We start from the raw sequence: 21,455 nt of genomic DNA, 5'->3' as shown, positions 1-21,455 counted from the left end.
GGAAACAGGCCCTTCGGCCCAACTTGCCCACACTGGCCAACAATGTCCCATATCCCTCCAAACCTGTCCTATCCATGTACCTGTCTTAACTTTTCTTAAACGATGGGATAGTCCCAGCCTCAACTACCTCCTCTGGCAACTTGTTCCATACACCCACCACCCTTCGTGTGAAAAAGTTACTCCTCGGATTCCTATTAAATCTTTTCCCACTCACCTTGAACCTATGTCCTCTGGTCCTCAATTCCCATACTCTGGGCAAGAAACTCTGTGCATCTACCCGATCTATTCCTCCCATGATTTTGTACACCCCTATAAGATCCCCCTCATCCTCCTGCACTCCATGGAATAGAGACCCAGCCCCCTTAACCTCTCCCTATAGCTCACACCCTCTAGTCCTGGCAACATCCTAGTAAATCTTTTCTGAACCCTTTCAAGCTTGACAATATCTTTCCTATAACATGGTGCCCAGAACTGAACACAATATTCTAAATGTGGTCTCACCAACGTCTTATACAACTGCAACATGACCTCCCAACTTCTATACTCAATACTCTGACTGATGAAGGCCAAGGTGCCAAAAGCCTTTTTGACCATCTTATCTACCTGCGACTCGACCTTCGGGAACCATGCACTTGTACTCCTAGATCCCTCTGCTCTACAACACTAGCCAGAGGCCTACCATTTACTATGTCGGTCCTGCCCTTGTTCGACGTCCCAAAATGCAACACCTCACACTTTTCTGTATTAAATTCCATCAACCATTCCTCCGCCCACCTGGCTAATCGATCCAGATCCTGCTGCAATCTTTCACAACTATCTTCACTATTTGCATAACCACTCACTTTTGTATCATCAGCAAACTTGCTAATCTTGCCCTGTATGTTCTCATCCAAATCATTGATGTAGATGACAAACAGTAACGGGCCCAGCACCGAACCCTGAGGCACACCATTAGTCACTGGCCTCCAGTCTGAGAAGTAACCTTTCACCAACACCCTCTGCTTCCTTCCATGGAGCCAATTTGCTATCCATTCAGCTATCGCTCCTTGGATCCGGTGCGATCTAACCTGCCAGAGCAGCCTACCATGGGGAACCTTGTCGAATGCCTTACTGAAATCCATGTACACAACATCTACAGCTCTGCCCTCATTGATGTTTTTGGTCACGTCTTCAAAAAAATCAATCAGATTTGTGAGACACGACCTCCCACGTACAAAAACCATGCTGACTGTCCCTAATCAGCCCTTGCCCATCCAAATGCCTGTATAACCTATCCCTCAGAATACTCTCTAGCAACTTTCCGTTTACAGTTGTTAAGCTCACCGGCCTATAGTTCCCAGCATTTTCCCGACAGCCCTTCTTGAAAAGAGGCACAACATTTGCCACCCTCCAGTCTTCCGGCACCTCTCCTGTATTTAAAGAGGACTCGTAAATTTCAACCAGGGCTCACACAATTTCCTCTCTAGTTTCCAACAATGTCTTCGGATATATCTGATCAGGCCCTGGAGATTTGTCTACCTTCATACACGACAGCACCTTCAGTACTTCTTCGACATTAACACTGACTGCTCTAAAGACATTTCCATTGACTGCCCCAAGTTCCTCCGTCCCACTGTCTTTTTCCTTGGTAAATAGAGGAGAAATACTCATTTATGACCTTGCCCATCTCCTCTGGGTCCACACAGAGGTGACCGCTTTGATTCCTGAGAGGTCCCAATCTCTCTCTCTATTTACCCTTTTGCCCCTTATATATTTATTAAATCTTTTGGGATTGTCCTTAATGCTACTCGCCAGAGCTATCTCCTGGCCGCTTTATGACCTTCTGATCCCCTTTTTTGGTTACTTCTTAGTTCCCAAAACTCCTCCAGGGATGCACTTGATACCAGCAGCCTATACCTGTCCCATATATCCTTTGTGTTTTTGACCAACATCTCAATTTCCCTCGTTAGCCAAGCTTCCTTACGTTTGCCTGCTTTGCCCTTCACTCTAATGGGGACGTACACATCCTGAGCTTTTGTCAGCACATTTTTAAAAACATTCCACTTGGCCGATGTTCGTTTCCCCTCAAATAACCTGCTCCAGTCAACTTGAGCGAGACCTTCTCTCATACCCTCAAAGTTGGCCTTACCCCAGTTGAGCATTTTAACACGTGGACCCTCTCCGTCCCTATCCATAACGATCTTATACCTAATCGAACTGTGGTCACTTGTCCCAAAATGCTCCTCCACACACACTTCATTAACTTGCCCTTCCAATTTCCCAATACTAGATCCAGCGATGCCCTCTCACTTGTGGGTGCCTCCATATACTGCTTTAGAAAACTCTCCCAGACACTTTTGAGGAATTGCAACCAATTTAAGCCCTTCACGCTATGATTTTCCCAGTCTATATTGGGAAAGTTAAAATCCCCTACTTCTTTATTTTCTATATAAGGTTATTTATATACAACCTTATTTGACTAATCCCCTACTACAACAACCTTATTCCAGGTGTCAACTCTACAGCGGTGAGACCAAGCACAAGCTCGGCGATCGTTTCACTGAACACCTCTGCTCAACCTACCTGATCTCCCAGTTGCTCAGCACTTCAACACCCCCTCCCATTTCCAATCTGACCTTTTGGTCCCGGGCCTCCTCCATTATCAGAGTGAGGCCCAGCTCAAATTGGAGGAACAGCACCTCATATTTCACTTGGGTAGCTTACACTCCATTGACTTCTCAAATTCCAGATAGTCCTTGCTTTCTCTCTCCCTCCCCGCCCCCTTCCTAGTTCCCCTACTGGTCCCATTGTCTCCACCTACTTTCTATTTTGTCCCGCCCCCTCCCCGACATCAGACTGAAGAAGGGTCTCGACCCGAAACATCACCCATTCCTTCTCTCCATAGATGCTGCCTCCAGCGTTTTGTGTCAACCTTATTTGACCTTCAGCTGTCTGCAATCCCGGCACATTTGTTCTTCTAATTACTGTTGAATATTCAGGGGTCTGAGTACACCCCCAACAAGGTGACCATCCCTTTCTTGTTCCTCGGCTCCACCCTGTCTCTCCTGAAGCTTCTGTATCCCGGAACATTGAGCTGCCAGTCCTGCCCCTCGCTTAACCAGGTTTCAGTCATGGCTGCACCGTCCCAGTCGCTCGTACCTATCCATGCCCTACCCGCCAGGCCCCTTGCATTAAAATACGTGCCGTTTAAACCAAACCTCCTTCCTTGTTCTCCTCCTTTCACCTGCCTATTCAGCCCACTAGCCAATTCTAGTCTCTCACGTGCCTCTGTCGTGTACGAGATCCCACCCCCCTGCCAATCTAGTTTAAACCCTCCTGTGTAGCATTAGCAAACCAGCCCGCTAGGATGTTAGTCCCCCTCCAGTTAAGGTGCAACCCGTCCCTTTTGTACCGATCACCCCTGCCCCAGAAGAGATTCCAATGATCCATAAATCTAAATCCCTGCCTCCTGCATCAACTCCTCAGCCACACATTAATTTCCCTATCTTCCTGTTCTTACCTTCACTAGCACGAGGTACTGGAAACAATCCTGAGATTACTACCCTGCAGGTCCTGCTTTTCAGTCATTTACCCAATTCTTCTTCCGACCTATATCGTTTGTGCCAACATGCACATCAACCTCCAGCTGCTCCCCCTCACTCTTGAGGATGCTATGCAGCCGCTCCGAGACGTCCTGGACCCTGGCACCAGAGAGGCAACACACTATCCTGGAGTCTCGCCTGCTGCCGCAGAATATCCTGTCCGCACCTCTGATTATCGAGTCTCCCGGCACGAGAGCTCTGCCTGAGGTCACTCTTCCCCGTTGAGCAGCAATCACCAGGGTTGGAGTCACAGCCCTGGCTGCCACTCAAACTTGTCGTGTCGTCCACTCCGACGGCTCCCAAGAGCTCTCAATGTACCTGCTTTCAATAGGTACAGCCACCGGGGTCTCCTGCACTCCACGTTTACTTCTCTTCCTCGTTGTCACCCGCCTTCGCTCTTCCTGGATCCTCGGTGTGACAACCTCACTGTAGGTCCTGTCCAGGAAACTCTCGGTTTCCCAGATGGTCCCGAGGTCATCCAGCTGCTGCTCCAGTTCCTCAACATGTTCATTCAGGAGCTGCTCCTGGACACAATCACTGCAGGTGTAGTTGTCAGAGGCACCAGTGGTGTCCCAGACTTCCCACATCCTGCAAAAGAGACACTGTAACAACCTGTTGTGTTCAAGAAGGAACTGCAGATGCTGGAAGATTGAAGGTACACAAAAATGCTGGAGAAACTCCAGCATCCGCCGTTCTAGATGTCAGCTGATTTACATCGGGGAGACTAAGCGGAGGTTGGGCGATCGTTTCGCCGAACACCTCCGCTCAGTCCGCAATAACCTACCTGAACTCCCGGTGGCTCAGCACTTCAACTCCCCCTCCCATTCCCAATCCGACCTCTCTGTCCTGGGTCTCCTCCATTGCCAGAGTGAGCAACACCGGAAATTGGAGGAACAGCGCCTCATATTCCGCCTGGGTTGCTTGCGTCCTGATGGCATGAACGTTGAATTCTCCCAGTTTTGCTAGCCCTTGCTGTCTCCTCCCCTTCCTTAACCCTCGAGCTGTCTCCTCCCATCCCCCCGCCCTCAGGCTCCTCCTCCTCCCTTTTTCCTTCCTTCTCCCTCCCACCCCCCATCAGTCTGAAGAAGGGTTTCGGCCCGAAACGTCGCCTATTTCCTTCGCTCCATAGATGCTGCTGCACCCGCTGAGTTTCTCCAGCATTTTTGTGTACCACTGTAACAACCTGCCTGCCATTACTTCAGTGGACAAAATCACGAATTACGAATGAGAGACACTCAGAGTTGAGTGACACCTACTCCCTTCTCTGCAATGCAATATGTCACAAGTTTAAATATCGGACACACGCAAAACTGATTCAAGTGTAGCCTCCGTGCCTCAGCCTCCTCGCAGAAGACTCTTGAGCCAATGATTCACATTTTACTTCCCAAGGCACTTCACCTCAACAAGGCCGCTCCCAACTTGGGACATCAGGAAAAGTCAATAATTACAAGTTCAAGAGAGTTTATTGTCATGTGCCCCTGTATAGGACAATGAAATTCTTGCTTTGCTTCAGCACACAGAATTTCTGTGTGCTGAAGCAAACCAAAAACAAGTTAGCTGATAAGCATATTTTCACTCTAGATACTCTAAATTATTGGATAATGATTATTATCTTTCCTACAATTGGCGAGAACTACAGAACCCCAGTTCTTTTGTAAGGTCATTTTCTCCAAGCAACCAACTGAAATGCCCTTTGATTATTTTCCTAAATTAAGACTTCAAAAGATGTACAACCAAACATAACCCAACCAAAGGTTATGGAAATCATTAGTTATCTCTGGAACATTTACTTTTCCTAGAAATGCAATCAAAAGAACAGCTCGATCTTTGAACTTGCAGGTCAAAATGTTTTTTGAAGGGTTCATCTCTTTGATTATTTATGAGATGATGCCATCATTGGCAATGTCCCCATTCACTTCTAAGAAACCAATGCCAACTAATGTCAACTTAAATTAAGATTTTACCAATAGGAAGCACAATACTGTATCATCAGGTAACATCTACAATCAACTTCTTGCAGGTAACAAAATGTAACTACCTGTTGAACTGTGTTAATAATTAGTCATAGACTCATCCAGCACAGAATCTGTGGGACTAGTTTAAATTGGACACATGATCGGCCCATACCAGAAAAGCTGCCCCATCTAAGCTCGTCCACTTTCCCCGTGTGGGGCCCATATTCTTCGAAACTTGTTCATACTCCAGTTCAAATATCTTTTAAATATTATCTAGTACCTGCCTCAACTACTTCCACTGGCTGCCAATCACCATCCAGTGTTGCCCCTCAGGTTCCTGTTAAATCTTTCCTCACTCACTTTAAACCGATGCTCTCTAATCTTTGATTCCCCTACTCTGGGTAAATGAACCTGTGCATTTACTCTATTCCCCTCATGATTTTACACACACCCATAAGATCACCTCTCAGACTCTTCTCTGCATCCTTTCCATCTTAATGGCATTATTCCTATAGTAGGGGGACAAAAATTGAATACAATATTCCAACGTCTCATACGACAGTAACCCAACTTCTGAACTTCTATACTCGATTTCCTGACTGACGAAGGCCAACATGTCAAAACCCTTCTTCCCCACTTGTGACAGTACTTTCAGTTCTCTCTGCTTTACTACATTCCCCAGGACCCTACCATTAATAGTGAAAGTCCTGTCCTGGTTTGAGTTCTCAAAATGCAACAACTCACACTTATCCAAATTAAACGCAGATTCAAAGGTTAGAAGGATATTATATTTGAATTGGGTGGATAACACCAATGACATTGCAATGCTCTGTATTAGGGGTTGCCCTCACCTTTGATAATGATGGCTTCAGAACTGTCATGCCGCTCGGAACCAGGCCCTTTGGCCCAGCTTGCCCATTCCGACTAAGGTGCCCCATCTACAATAGTCCCACCTGCCTACATTCCTATCCATGCACCTGTCCAAATGTCTTTTCAATGTTTTTATATCTTCTGCCTCAACTACCTCCTTTGGCAGCTCATTCCATATACCCATCATCAACAGTGTGAAAATGTTGCCCCTCAGATAAAATCTTTCTCTTCTCACATTAATCCTATGTTCTCTGGTTCTTGATTCCCTTACTCTGGGTAAAATACACTGTGCGTCTACGCTATCTATTCCCCTCATGATCTTATACACCTCTCGAAGATCATCTTTCTTTTAGCAGGGTGACCAAAACTGAACACAATACTCCAACCGTGGCTTCACCAGCACCTTGCCCAGTTGTAGCATCACTTGGATGAAGAAGGGATAGTATCAAATCAGTGGGGCAGTGAGAATGGTGACCACAATGATTACAATCCCTTTTGTTTCATAGGAGTTCCAGAAATGAACTCATTCTGTCCCTATAAAATATCATATAATGCCCACCCCCCAAATGACCCAAATAATCTGAAATAAACCACGTTACATTTTCCAATACAGGTTTCATTTTTTTTAAATATACAGCATAGGAGCAGGTTATTTTAGTCCATCGAGTCTATTCCAGTTCACAGTCCAATCCCATTCCTCACTAACTTCCCCAATAACCTATTTCCACTTCCCCTCCCATACCCATCAACTTCCTCCCAGATTCCACCACTCACTTAAACACCAAGTTACATTGGCTAATTAGCCTATGGACCTCACATCTTTGGAATGGGGGAATAAATCAGAGCACCCGGGGAAAACGACAGTCACATGGAGAATGTGCAGACTCCACACGGGCAGCATTAGGATATCAGGATAGAGCCTGGGTCACTGGAACCGGGAGGAAGCAGCTTTAGCAACTGTACCACTGCGCCAACTAATGATATGGGATTAATCTTTTTTTTTACCTGAAATTACATAATTACAAATGTGAAATATACAAATCATGTTTCATGGAGGACTGTGTTTAAATTCACTTACACAGTCAAACTGAGGGAACCAAGCTCAAACACAGCACGTAGCCAGATTGTGAGAAACACATCTACAACCACTTGTCACACATTCTACCCATGCTGCACATGTGAAAATTCAGTGTTGCAAGAGGTTGCAAATGCTGGGGCACAGAGCAAAAATAAACTGCTGTTAAAAACTCAGCGGTCAGGCCACATACGTGGTGGCAGAGGGATGGTCGACATTTCAGGTCAAGTCAAGCGTCAGAAATGAAGGTGTAAAGGAGAGGCAGTCAGGTCAATGGTCCCTTTGCCTTTGACCCGCAGAGTTCCTGCAGATTGGAGAAAGAACTCTGTGTTCTTCTGTTTCCCTAGAATGCTAACCCATTGAAGGACAAGGCCAGCCAATTCCAAATAACAGCTCATTCCTTTTGTTCACCCTACTGCTCTTAGAACTTTGTTTGCACCCGTCTCTGCAATGGCAAATCCCTGATAGCAAAATTAACTGACAGTAAATGCTTCCACCAGAAAATGTAAAATCCACCCCAAGGCTGATTTCAAGGTGAACAGAAAAAAAGAGAATGGAGAATGATGTACGTTCCAAAATTACAACATCCCAAGAGCGGCAGCAGGGGCTTGGAACTAGCACAAGGAATCTGGGATGATGAGAGATGTTTACATTTGATCAAAGAAAAAGGAAGCACATGCAAGGTTTAAAAAGATGAAATCAGCCAGGGCCTTTGAGGAATATAGAAGGGTTTCGGCCCGAAACGTTGCCTATTTCCTTCGCTCCATAGATGCTGCTGCACCCGCTGAGTTTCTCCAGATTTTTTGTGTACCTTCGATTTTCCAGCATCTGCAGTTCCTTCTTAAACCCTTTGAGGAATATAACTGGTTCCACCAAGATGCAGCACAGAATGCCACAGGAGGTCCCTTTTCCCTGTGGCTATCAAACTTTACAACTCCTCCCCCTTCTGTTGTGGGGTAGACTGATTCCCCTTCCCCGCACTGTATCTCCAAGGAAATGTTTTCAAGTGTGGTTTCACCAACAAGCATAAAGCTACATCATGATGTGTCAACTTTTGTACAAATACCCTTCCCAATGAAGTGCTAAAGGATTTCTTCACCAAAATGTCCACCTGACTCGTCACTTTCATGGAGTTGTGCGAGTCAACACTTTCCTATATTGTTTCAGGTCAGGCCATGCAGCCGATTCCATTGCAGTGACAATGCAAAAAAAGTGCGAGTTTTTCAGTGTCTCAAGCCTTGCAGCTCCAGCTTTAATCCCGTGCTTACATTGCATGGGTTTCCCTCCCTCCCCCCCCCCCCCCCCCCCCCCCCCCCCCCCCCCCAATTTCAACTTCCTGGGTAAATGGAGGAAAATGCAGGAACATTTTTCCCGATGTTGGGGGAGTCCAGAACCAGGGGTCACAGTTTAAGAATAAGGAGTAGGCCATTTAGAAATGAGATGAGGAAAAACTTTTTCACCCAGGGAGTTGTGAATCTGTGGAATTCTCTGCCACAAAAGCAGTGGAGGCCAATTCACTGGATATTTTCAAGAGAGAGTTAGATAAAGCTCTTAGGGCTAACGGAATCAAGGGATATCAGGAAAAAGCAGGAACGCGGTACTGATTTTGGATGATCAGCCATGATCATATTGAATGGTGGTGCTGGCTCGAAAGGCCGAATGGCCTACTCCTGCACCTATTGTCTATGTTTCTATGTTTTCATGATAGTTAATGGGAATGGGAAGAGAATGATTGGGGAATACAACCGTACTGTGATCGGAGACTTGTAAATGGCATCTTACGTTTCAACTACATTTGGAAATGTGAGGCACGAGACCTCAGTAAAAACCATATCAATTAAAAACTGCAGCTAAAAATTGTTTTGTATATTTATTAAATGAATTACAAAATAAGGCAGACATGAAGCCCTTTCGTTGTATCATGTGAAAACATGGCATGTTTTATGCAGTTTGTGTTATAATTTCCAAGAACACAGTGAGGTGCCCAGCACAAGCTGATTCTTGTAAAGCAGGGCAACAGGAAACAACGCATAATCTTCTTACACCCTGTTCGTGTCAACAAATTAATTTAAACAACAGTTTTACCAAACGATTTCTTAATACCCAGCTACCAGGATATAGGAATGTTGGAGGGTGCAAATGGCGAACATAAGAAACTTGAACCAGGAAGAGGCAATTCAACCCCTCGTCTCTCCTGCCATTTTGTTACGATGCTGCCTCAGATCTCATTTCCCCCTCTGCATGGGATTTCCTCCCCCTCCCCAGTCGTCAATCAAAAAATACAAGTCTGCTAACTTCACTTCCTCCAAGGCATGTGCAAAACAAACAAACCCAAGTGATTTACTGTTTCAGAAGAGGAAAAGCATAACAATTGGGAAAAAGATAATCAGCAGCCCTAGAGTAGTAATTTGAGGCAGGCCTGGTGGATTAGAAAAACAAACTCGTGGCACAATGAAGCCTTAATAAATCTTGGGGTTTCATCACCAGACTGCCTCTCTTTGGTGTCTCTATGCCGAACATGATGTCAAAATAAACTACCGTATTTCCCAGCAATGAAGACGCACCCCCATTTTAAGTTGCTACATTTTGAAAAAGGGCTGGCGGGACAGGATCAAGGGTTTGGTTTAGTCAGTAGAAAAGAAGATGTCAAACTCCTTCAAGGAGGCAATGAGGATCATCTTCGCCCGTCCCACAAAAGAGAGAGAGAGAGAGAGAGAGAGAGAGAGAGAGAGAGAGAGAGAGAGAGAGAGAGAGAGAGAGCTAAGCAAATCCCCGAAGACAGGAAGCTGAGAGAGCGCCAAATTTACAACATCTGGGCAGGAATTCACGCAAGCAGCTGCTGCAAAAATCTGTCCAAGATAATAAATTTGACAAAAGGTCAAGAGCTTCTGTGACAAACCTGTACTCTGCTGGCTGTTTCCACATCCGCAACAGAGATATGGGGACTATTGAACAAGAGGGACTGGTGGACAAGTACTATTATCCTCAAACTGCTCCCACAAATCCTCTTGAAAGTTGTGAAAATTCTGCATTATGCTTACAGTATGAAATATCAGCATGCCTCTAGCTATGTAGAACAGTACAGGATATGAACAGGCCCTTCAGCCCATGGTGTCTGTGTCGAACATGATGCCACTTTAAACTGCGCCATTTCTCACTCTGCAGTCATTGCAATGAAACATGGATTTGTGGCTGGAAATGCTGCAGCAATCAGCAGTTGAACATTTATCTGCAGTCTCTAACCCATGCCTTCATACTGATGGCAACTAATAACCAGTTCCGGGATGCACATTACATCTCAGGGCAGCCCAAGACATATCCATTCATTTCTTTCTCTATGACCACTCCTCGGGGAGAAGGTGGCACAGTGGTGCAGCTAGTAGAGCCACTGCCTCACAGCTCCAGCAACCCAGGTTCAATCCCAATCTCGGGTACTATCTGCGGGGAGCTTAATGCAAATTAATGTTTGATGGCCATTGACTTGGTCGGTTTTTCCATCAGGCTAACTCTACGATTCTAACAACCCTCATTCTAATCATTTTAAACATTACAAAATTCAATTTCTGTTAAAAAGCCTTTCCTTCCTCTCTCTCTCATTGCAGTGAAGTGACACCTATGCCTTTCATTCATACAGTACCTATCTCTTGCCCTGGGCATGCAACAGGGTAAATTGCATCTGCTCTCAAGACGAGAGAATACAGACTAGTTAATGGCAGGTCAGCTGATGAAGTTGTTCATCATTCGATCAGCCTGCAAAAGCTACATCAAGAATTCTGTTAGATGCAATTGTCTTAGAACACTGCAAAGATAAACTCTAGTTTCTCTTTACAACCATTAAATGAAGCTGCTCTCACCTAACTCTCCACAACTAATGGTGATACATTCAAGGTCACAAATTCTACATCCTCCAATATTCTTGTAGACTCGCAAAGTGGCCACAAAAGTGCATTATCTCAAATGTTCTTTTTAAGGTAAAGAATGTATTGCTACAATTCAAATAATAGAGATAAACCAATAACAACAGAAAATGCTGGAAACACTCAGCCGGTCAGGGAGCATCTGTGGAGATGGAATCGTGGTGGGGATAGGTGGTATAGATAAAAATGTCAACATAGGAGTGGATGGTTAAGAACATAGCATAGTACAGCACATGAACTGTATTGTAAGCCCTTCTGATGTCTGTGCCAAATTTAACTCATTACATTTGTCTGCACATGGTGTATCCCTTCATTCTGTGCCTGGTCAAATGCCTCGTAAATGCTGCATTGTATTTGGTTTCAACACTTAACCTGGCCTTGTGTTCTAGTCACCTATCATTCTGTGACAAAACTTCAATATTTGACATTTCCACTCTATCTACGTTACCTATGCCTCTGATATTTTTAATATACTTCTATCAAGTATACCTCAGCCTCTAACACCAGAGAAAACAATTCAGGTTTGCCCAACCTCTCCTCACAGCCATGCTCTCTAATCCCAGCATCATCCATGGAACTGTAGACAATAGGTGCAGGAGTAGGCCATTCGGCCCTTCGAGCTAGCACCACCATTCAATGTGATCATGGCTGACCATCCCCAATCAGTACCCCGTTCCAGCATTCTCCCCATATCCCTTGACTCCGCTATCTTTAAGAGCTCTATCTAACTCTCTCTTGAAAGCATCCAGAGAACTGGCCTCCACCGCCCTCTGAGGCAGAGAATTCCACAGACTCAAAACTCTTTGTATGAAAAAGTATTTCTTCTTCTCCGTTCCAAATACCCCTTAACTACTTCTACTGTTCCCAAAATTCTCTTCCATCAAAACCCCAATGATCTGGCCAAACTCATTCCCCAATGCAAGGGCTAGAATTGTCCTATCCCTAGATGAATGATCTACACATTGTTTTGAGAAATAATCCCAGATGTATCTAATATATTCTGCCCCATCTATGTTTAGCAACGAGGAAGTCCCAGTCAAAATTGGTGAAATTAAGGTCACCCACTACAACAACCCTGTTGCTTTTAAGTATTTCCATAATAAGTCAACGTAGATGTGCAGTGTAAAGTATTCGGACTTGTTTCATCATGGCCTGGCATGGTGATTTCAATGCTCAGGAATGCAAGAGGCGGCAAAGAGTAGGGAACTCAGCCTGACCCATCATGAACATAGCTCACCTAACTATGCAATGTAACTGGGCCACATCCCCAGGGAACGCAGGGACAATATGCAGAATCAAGGACAGCTACTACTTTCCCACAAGTATCAGGTCCTTGAACACTCCTCCATCCTACCACAACAACAAAACACATGGCCCACCTCTTGCACTACTTTGAACAAGATTTTTAAATCTAATTATGTTTTTTGCACTAATGTCTGGTCTTTTGCTGCATTTCTTTTAGAATTGTGTGTGTAATATGTATAATTTGTTTTTGAGTGATCATCTCAGCTTGTGATCCTGCTGCGTTTTCATTGTACATGTACCTCACCAGACTCCTGCATATGGTAATCCCAACAATATATTCAGATGAATAGACAATAGACACTAGGTGCAGGAGTAGGCCATTCAGCCCTTTGAGCCAGCACCGCCATTCAATGTGATCATGGCTGATCATCCCCAATCAGTACCCTGTTCCTGCCTTCTCCCCATACCCCCCGACTCCACTATCTTTAACAGCCCTATTTAGCTCTCCCTTGAAAGTATCCAGAGAACTGGCCTCCACTGCCCTCTGAGGCAAAGAATTCCACAGACTCACAACTCTCTGTGTGAGCAAGTGTGTCCTCATCTCCGTTCTAAATGGCTTACCCCTTATTCTTAAACAGTGGCCCCTGGTTCTGGACTCCCCCAACACCGGGAACATGTTTCCTGTAATAGCATAGTTAATATATGTAGTTCTATAATAGTATAATTTTGGAACAATCCTGAATAGTCTCATAAACACAAACTGGCACATGGATGAAAGAGAGAGCAGCCACTCTGTTCACTAAGTTTATTTTTGTCATCTAGTGGAAATGTGTTACAAAAAAAACATTGATCACAGCCACAGTTGGGAAAGCCCCATTTTCAAAGTTTAAAGTTTCCACATCAAAATATGGAAAAATACACCATTTATGATGGAAAATGTTGCAATTTGTTCAAAAGTGAGTGCAACTCAAAAATAGCAAGAAATACATTAAGGTGGCATTAATTCTGTTTTGAATTTCCTTCATTTGCCTGCAAGAAACAAGAGTTTGTACCTCTGAGAAATATCCCACATCAGATTGTATTGCTCAGAAACAATGGTTTGAGTTTCATCACAGATTGCTCCATCATTACATTGCTACATGGCCTCAATAATTATAAAATATGGAAGAATCTGAAAGTGTGGCGAGGTGAAATACAAAGAACATTTTCACTTCAAGTAGCTAAAGTCAATGCACAAAATACAAGACAAAACTCTGAAGCGGGGAACGAAATCAAGTCCTCAGATTCTCCAAGGATTTTTTTCATTTCCTACCTTCTATAAGTTCTTCAAATGCTACCCCGTAACCTTTCCTGAGGAGTTGTTCGCTCCCGCAGAATGTGTTCGACCGTCCCGACGTCGGAGTTTTGATCATACCGACGAGAGGGCCTGTACACCTGGCTGTCCGTAGCAGCGACTACGGAGGGTTCAGGGCCCCGACCACGGATGAACAAAGGAGGAGGACTGACTGAGAACTTTGTTGCCTTCCACCACAGTGAAGAATGCTCTGGTGGATGTTCATGTTAAACTCTATTGTGTATTGTGTGTTCTATTTTCAATTGTATCGCTGCACCGGCAAATTCATTTCACTCTACCTTAGTTGGTGCATGTGACGAATACATTTGTATTGTATTGTATTGTATCGTTCAGCCATGTTATTCACAGGATCTTTGGGAGGAAATTGAAATCGACAGCTCTGATTCAGTGAAGACAAGGAAAGTTATTATCCTGGCTAATATTTCACCTTAAATTAATAACACCAAAAGGGATCACTGCCATAGTTATATTGCTGCTTGTGGGAGCTTCATCCCTCCTTTTCCATGCAACAATAGCAATTACATCTCATTGGTCTGAAGAAGGATCCTGACCCTAAACATCAAGTCCATTTCCCCCCACAACTGCAGCCTGGCCTGCTGAGTTCCACCAACAGTTTAGTTTTTTGCATTACATTTCAGAAGTGCTTTAATAGCTATAACACACTTTGTGATTCCAGAAGCAGCTATACATATATATACACATATACATATATATATATATATATATATATACACACACACACGACAGATGGCACAATGGGCTAAGTGTTCGGCTGGCAACCGGAAGGTAGCCGGTTCGAATCCCGCTTGGAGTGCATACTGTCGTTGTGTCCTTGGGCAAGGCACTTCACCCACCTTTGCCTGTGTGTGAATGTGTGTGAATGTATGTGAGTGACTGGTGGTGGTCGGAGGGGCCGTAGGCGCAGATTGGCAGCCACGCTTCCGTCAGTCTGCTCCAGGGCAGCTGTGGCTACAGAAGTAGCTTACCACCACCGAGTGTGACTGAGGAGTGAATGAATAATGTGATGTAAAGCGCCTTGAGTATTAGAAAGGCGCTATATAAATCCCATCCATTATTATTATTATTAATATATATATATATTTATATATATGTATGTGTGTGTGTGTGTATGTGTGTGTATATATATAAGGTTCAGGGACAGGACCATAGGAAATGGAGCATTCTTCTTCACCTGCAGTAAATGTCAATGATTTTCTGACCCCCCCCCCCCCCCCCAACCCACCAGTATCTAGAAGTTGCACAAAATAAACATTCACGCAGGGAGAGCTATTGATGTTGATCCAGAAGGAAATGTCAAGCTGCTCTTAGAGAAATTAAAGGTCAAATGTTTTGCACGTGACAATATTTATCTTGTTGAAGAATTGGTCCACAAATGAGGCAAGAGATATCAGCACAAAGTTAATAAAGACCTATACAATATACTAATACAAAACAAAAGAGAAATCCTGGAACAAATCTGGAAAAGGGGAATGCAAAGAAACTGGCAAGGATTATTAAAACCAATTTAATAGATAATAGATAGCTTTTAATAGATAAAGGGGAGCTAAAAGCAGAAAAAAAACATGAGAGTGGGTGGACCAGGCCAGTATTCTCCAGAGGCTTAAAAAAAACCAGAGAGAATATTCACAATAAGAGGAGAATATTTGGAACTATCTAGCCCAGAGGATTGGAAGGTTCTGTTACTGATTAATTTAAACCATCCAACTAATCAATGTGTATGGAGGTGGTGCAGGAAAGCAGCTTGGGGGTTAATCACAGCCATGTCCTCAAAGAAGGTTGCAATGGGCTTGAAGAGCTGAATGGTCAGCTCGGATATCTTACATTCTTATCTGTTTGCGGATAGTTGCAATAGCAGTAACGGGCTAATAATAGTACAGGAAATTGTCCGGGTTTTAAGTAAGTCTGCAAACAGAAGTTCAAATCTAATTGTGCACCGTCAAAAGAACACATATTCAAATGAAAACTCTGTACATTGTTCAGGTTCCCAGGCCTTCTAAACCTCATCACAGCCATGATCGAAACATGAACTAGTGTGTAGGGAGTGGATAAGAAATTGTGTAATGTAGAACTAATGTTAACTGGTGATCAATGGTTAGCATGCACTCGGTGGGCCAAAGGACCTGTTTCCACACTGTATCTCTAAATAGTTTTCAGGACAGCAAGTAGGGAAATGGGATTGATGAAATTGCACTGAGAGCTGGCCTGGACTTGATGGAGTGAATGGCCTCATCCTATGTCATAAGATAATGTAGTTCATGTTTCGATCATGGCTGTGATGAGGTTTAGAAGTCTACATAGAGATTTAGGCCATTTGGAAGAATGGGCTGAAAGATGGCAGATGGAGTTTAATGCTGATAAGTGTGAGGTGCTACATCTTGGCAGCACAAATCAAAATAGGACGTACATGGTAAATAGTAGCAAATTGAGGAAAGCAGTTGAACAGAGGGATCTAGGAATAACTGTGCACAGTTCCCTGAAGGTGGAATCTCATGTAGATAGGGTGGTAAAGAAAGCTTTTGGTGTTCTGGCCTTTATAAAATCAGAGCATTGAGTATAGAAGTTGGGATGTAATGGTAAAATTGTACAAAGCATTGGTGAGGCCAATTCTGGAGTATGGTGTACAATTTTGGTCGCCTCATTTTAGGAAGGATGTCAAGAATATAGAGAGAGTACAGAGGAGATTTACTAGAATGTTGCCTAGGTTTCAGCAACTAAGTTACAGAGAAAGGTTTGAACAAGTTAGGTCTTTATTCTTTGGAGCACAGAAGGTTAAGGGGGGACTTGATAGAGGTCTTTAAAATGATGAGAGGGATAGACAGAGTTGACGTGGATAAGCTTTTCCCACTGAGAGTAGGGAAGATTCAAACAAGAGGACATGACTTGAGAATTAAGGGACAGAAGTTTAGGGGTAACATGAAGGGGAACTTCTTTACTCAGAGAGTGGTAACTGTGTGGAATGAGCTTCCAGTGAAGGTGGTGGAAGCAGGTTTGATTTTATCATTTAAAAATAAATTGGATAGTTATATGGACGGGAAAGGAATGGAGGGTTATGGTCTGAGTGCAGGTAGATGGGACTAGGGGAGAATACGTGTTCGGCACGGACTAGAAGGGCCGAGATGACCTGTTTCCATGCTGTAATTGTTATATGGTTATATAAGCCCAGTTGATTCATTCTTTCATCACATGTCAGTCTCAATTTAGAAAAGCCAATTAACTTACAAACCTGCACATCTTCGGAATTTGCGAGGAACCAGAGCACCTGGAGGAAACCTATGCAGTCATAGGGAGAATGTGCAAACTCCACACAGACAGCACCCGAGATCAGGCGCTGTAAGGCAGCAACTCTACCAGCTGTGCTGTCCCTCGCTCCCTTTAACTGTCCCCTGATTCTCTTTATCTCCAACCCGAGTAAGGGTTAATTTACAGCAAGCAAATACCCCACCAACCCACATGCTTTGGGAATCAGGAAAGGAAACATAGTACCCAGAGGAAACTCACGCAGTTATAGGGAGAACACCGGAGGTCAGGGTTGAACCTGGGTCATTGGAATGGAACGGGATACATGATGACCTGATAGATTGGATTCGAAAATCTGCATGGCCAGAGAAGAGTAGTGGTGAAGGGGTGTTTTTCTGACTGGAGGTCTGTGACCGATGGTGCTCCGCAGGGATCAATGCTGGGACTTTTGTTTGTATGCATAATGATTTGGATGAAATTGCAGATATGCTGATTAGTAAGTTTGCATACAATTCAAAAATTGGAGCTGTGGTAAGTGAAGGAGGTTGTCAAATGATACAGCAGGATAGAGATCAGTTTAAAAACTTGTCCAGAGTTAAGCAACAAGTGTTGCACTTTGGGAAATCAAATGGAAGGGTACAGGATACAAATAATGGCAGGACCCTTAACAGCATTGATGTATTGTAGGGTCTGGAGATACAAGTTCTTAGCTCCCTGAAAATGGCCGCACAACTGGATTGGGTGGTAAAGATAGTGTGCAGCATGCTGGCTTTCATTAGGTTGGGAATTAAGTAGAAAAGTTGACAAGTCATGTTGGAGCTGTGTAAAACTCTAGTTAGGCTACATTTGGAGTATCGTGTGTAGTGCTGGTCACCTGATTACAGGGAGGAAAAGAGGCTACAAAGAGGGGGCAGAAGCGTTTCACTGAGATGTTGTCTGGTTTAGAGGGACAAACAATGTTTTCAGGTCAAAAACCTTCAATCTGAAGAAGGGTCTCGATCCAAAACATTATCCATTCCTTTTCTCCAGAGATACTGCCTGTTACTCCAGCATTTTGTGCCTACCTTCAATCGGACTGATGGAGGAGTGTGGAGGAAACTGCTGAACAGAGGTGAGGAGAAGTAGTGGGGCAGGAATTGGTCTGTGGTAGAATATGGACACTTGCCTTTAATAATCAGGGCAGAGTATAAGAGCAAGGAGGAGATAAAACAAACTACTGGCGGATTTCATCGGGTCAAGCAGCATCTCTGGAGAAAATGGACAGATAACATTTTGAGTCAGGACCCTTCTTCAGACTGGGGAGGAAGAGCAGTGGGGGGGAGGAGAGTAGTGGGGGGGGAGAACAGTGGGGGTTGGGGAGAGAGGGGAGGGAGGGGGTTGGGGTAAAGGGGGTGAGAGGAGAGAGGGGAGGGTGGGGGTAGGGGGGGGGGGTGTGGAGCGGGGAGACTGAAGGGTTCCGACATGAAACATCACTCAGCCATACCCCTCACTGATGCTGGGTGATTCTGAGTTACTCAAGCACTATTTATTTTGTAAACCAGCATGTGTAGTTCCTTGTGTCTCTATCATATCATTTGACTGGTTACCACACAGATTTTTAATTACCTGCAGTGTCATTCTGCTGCTCCAAAGTGCGGAAATTAAAAGACAGAATTCCTAAGGTGGCAGCCATTGTCATCAAGATAGCATTGAATAAGCGCAGTATAAAATGGAAGTCAATGGGCATTGGCAGGTCCTCTCGTGACTGGTCATGTCTTGCAAAAGGGAAGTTGATAGTCAATGTCCCTGAAGGTAATGTCATAAGTTGCAATATTATAAATTATTTCATCTATACCAAGGGTTCCCAACCTGGGGTAAACTTACTCCCAGGGGGTCAATTCTGCCCACACAGGGAGTACATTTGTTGATTCTGGATTTGTACATATTTTTTCTCATTGACTGACTATGTTTGGTTCTGGTATCTGTTCATCATTAGTTGTTCACAAATAAGTGAAATAACATTGTTATGTGCTATTAAGTTGCCAGGGGTAAACGGGACAAAAACGGTTGGGAATCCCTTATCTATACCGTTCCTTCTGTCACAGGGTCAGAATTGAGGAAGTTTATTATCAGGGTTAGAGAGGGGAGGGGGGGATTTAAAGAGGGGAGGGGGGTTAGAGAGGGGAGGGGGTGTTAGAGAGGGGAGGGGGGAGTTAAAGAGGGGAGGGCAGGGGGGTTGGAGAGGGGAGGGCAGGAGGTGAGGAGAGGGGAGGTTTGGAGAGGGAGGGCGGGTTGGAGAGGAGGGCAGGGGATTTTGGAGAGGGGGCAGGAGGGATTGGAGAGGGGAGTGGGGGTGGAGAGGGTCAAGTGAAGGGTTGGCGAGTAGGTCAGGTGAAGGGTTGGCGAGAGGAGGGTGAAGAAGAGGAGGGAATAGATGAGGTTTGAGGAGTGAGAGGGTCGGGGATGCGAGGTTTCCTGCTGTACGTGCACCCTCCCCACTCGCCTGAGTAATAGCGCTCCGCTGCCGTCCTGGGCTCAGGGCACTGCCCCGCTGCCCCGCTTCTCTCGGCTGCTCGCCCGCCCGCCGCGCCCCGCTCCACCTCCCGTTAGATGAACGCATCCCGCCCAGCGAGCTCCCACATCGCAGGGATCGCGGCCAACTCTCCCTCCGGCTGCCCACCCCGGGGCACTCACGGGTGGCCGGGCCGGACTCTCAGCCTCGCTGTAGCGCTCTTATCCAAACGTCAGCGCCGAGTGCGGCCAGAGCAGCGGCCAGCACCCTCCATAATAGTCACCACTTCCTTTCCACGCTCATTTAACGCACTCAGAAAATAACTTCTGTCCCGAAAGAGGGTGGCTTCCGCCTGGTTTTATTACCATTGTCCCACCCTCCAACTCTATATAGAGAGAGAGAGAGAGAGAGCAAACACCACCAAGCCGGCACTGAAGGGGCATCACTATCGAAACAGCGCCGTGCCCGAAACTTTGCAGCAAACGTTAAAACTGAGATGAGAAAAAACTTTTTCACCCAGAGAGTTGTGAATTTGTGGAATTATCTGCCACAGAAGGCAGTGGAGGCCAATTCACCGGATGCATTTAAAAGGGAGTTAGATAGAGCTCTTGCGGCTAACGGAATCAAAGGATATGGGGTGAATGTGGAACAGGAGCGCTATTTGGCCCATCGCCTCCTGTGCTGGCTGCAACCCTACCTTCCTGCACTGAATGCGTGTTACCGCGGGTCACCGGTCTTAGAGTGGGCATCTGCTCCTTGCACGGTATGGCTGATCTTCCTCTGCTCCTCAGCTCCACCGACACCACCCTGGTGGCCATGGACTCTCTAAATGTCAAAAACCTCCCGGTCCCTGTTCAGATTGAACGCCCTGACCGAGCCTGTACCGTCCCCCAGTTGGAGAATTTCACAGCTTCACCACCACGAACGACGAGACTTCCCATCATCTTTAAAATAGCTTACCCCGTACTTTCTCTGAAACTGTGCTTCTTGGACTCCTCAGCCGAGGGAAATATGCATCTTCTACATATAGTAGAAAGCATCCAGCCTGCAACTCCTTTGAGAATGAGATCTCTCATCCAAACAACACTGCCCCAGCCTGTGCAATCTCTTCACATATAGTAGACTTTCCACTCCTGGAACCATTCTGGCCAACCTTCATGGCTCTACTGCTGTGGCTGGCAAACACATGTGGGGGGGGGGGGGGGGTTAAGTAACAACACCAAACCTGTGCAGAATTGCAGAATACACCAAAGCCCCAGGTGGTTGCTATAAAGCCTGTTGCTACAGGAATTCGTGTGCCTGGTCTTTGTTGCTGTCTTCGCCCATCAGCCAATCACACCCATCACCTGAATCCACATATTTGCTAGATTTTGTCATCCCATCTCTCTTTACCAGCTTTCTCGATCATATTAAATAAGGATTCTGACCTAAAACATCATCTGTCTGTTTCCCTTCATAGATGCTGTCTGACCCTCTGAGTTCCACCAGCACTTAATGTGTAGGAAAGAACTGCAGATGCTGTTTTAAATTGAAGGTAGACACAAAATGCTGGAGTAACTCAGCGGGATAGGCAGCATCTCTGGAGAAAAGGAATGGGTGACATTTTGGGTGGAGACCCTTCTTCAGACTGATGTCAGGGGCTCAGCACCTTAACACCCCATCCCATTCACAATCTGACCTTTCGGTCCTGGGCCTCCTCCATTGTCAGG

At 45.2% G+C, this 21,455-nt stretch overlaps 1 protein-coding gene across 9 annotated transcripts in view; it reads right to left on the bottom strand.

Moving 5' to 3' along the window:
* LOC116979812 (lactosylceramide 4-alpha-galactosyltransferase-like) overlaps positions 1–20,940 on the bottom strand; it is a 49,512-nt gene extending 28,572 nt beyond the window's left edge. For 3 of the 9 annotated variants that reach the window (XM_033031659.1, XM_033031656.1, XM_033031655.1), the window contains exon 1: positions 20,707–20,940. The gene's annotated coding sequence lies outside the window, so the exon portion shown is untranslated. Of the gene's footprint in view, positions 1–19,928; positions 20,076–20,443; positions 20,633–20,706 lie in introns of those variants that run through there. The other 6 variants (XM_033031661.1, XM_033031657.1, XM_033031662.1 and 3 more) reach the window with 4 other exon arrangements.
* Positions 20,941–21,455: the final 515 nt, after the last annotated feature.

The sequence above is a fragment of the Amblyraja radiata genome, chromosome 13, assembly GCF_010909765.2.
Source record: "Amblyraja radiata isolate CabotCenter1 chromosome 13, sAmbRad1.1.pri, whole genome shotgun sequence".
Lineage (NCBI taxonomy): Eukaryota > Metazoa > Chordata > Chondrichthyes > Rajiformes > Rajidae > Amblyraja > Amblyraja radiata.
The sequence above is the reverse complement of the archived record's forward strand: the minus strand, read 5'-3'. Positions and strand labels throughout refer to the sequence as shown.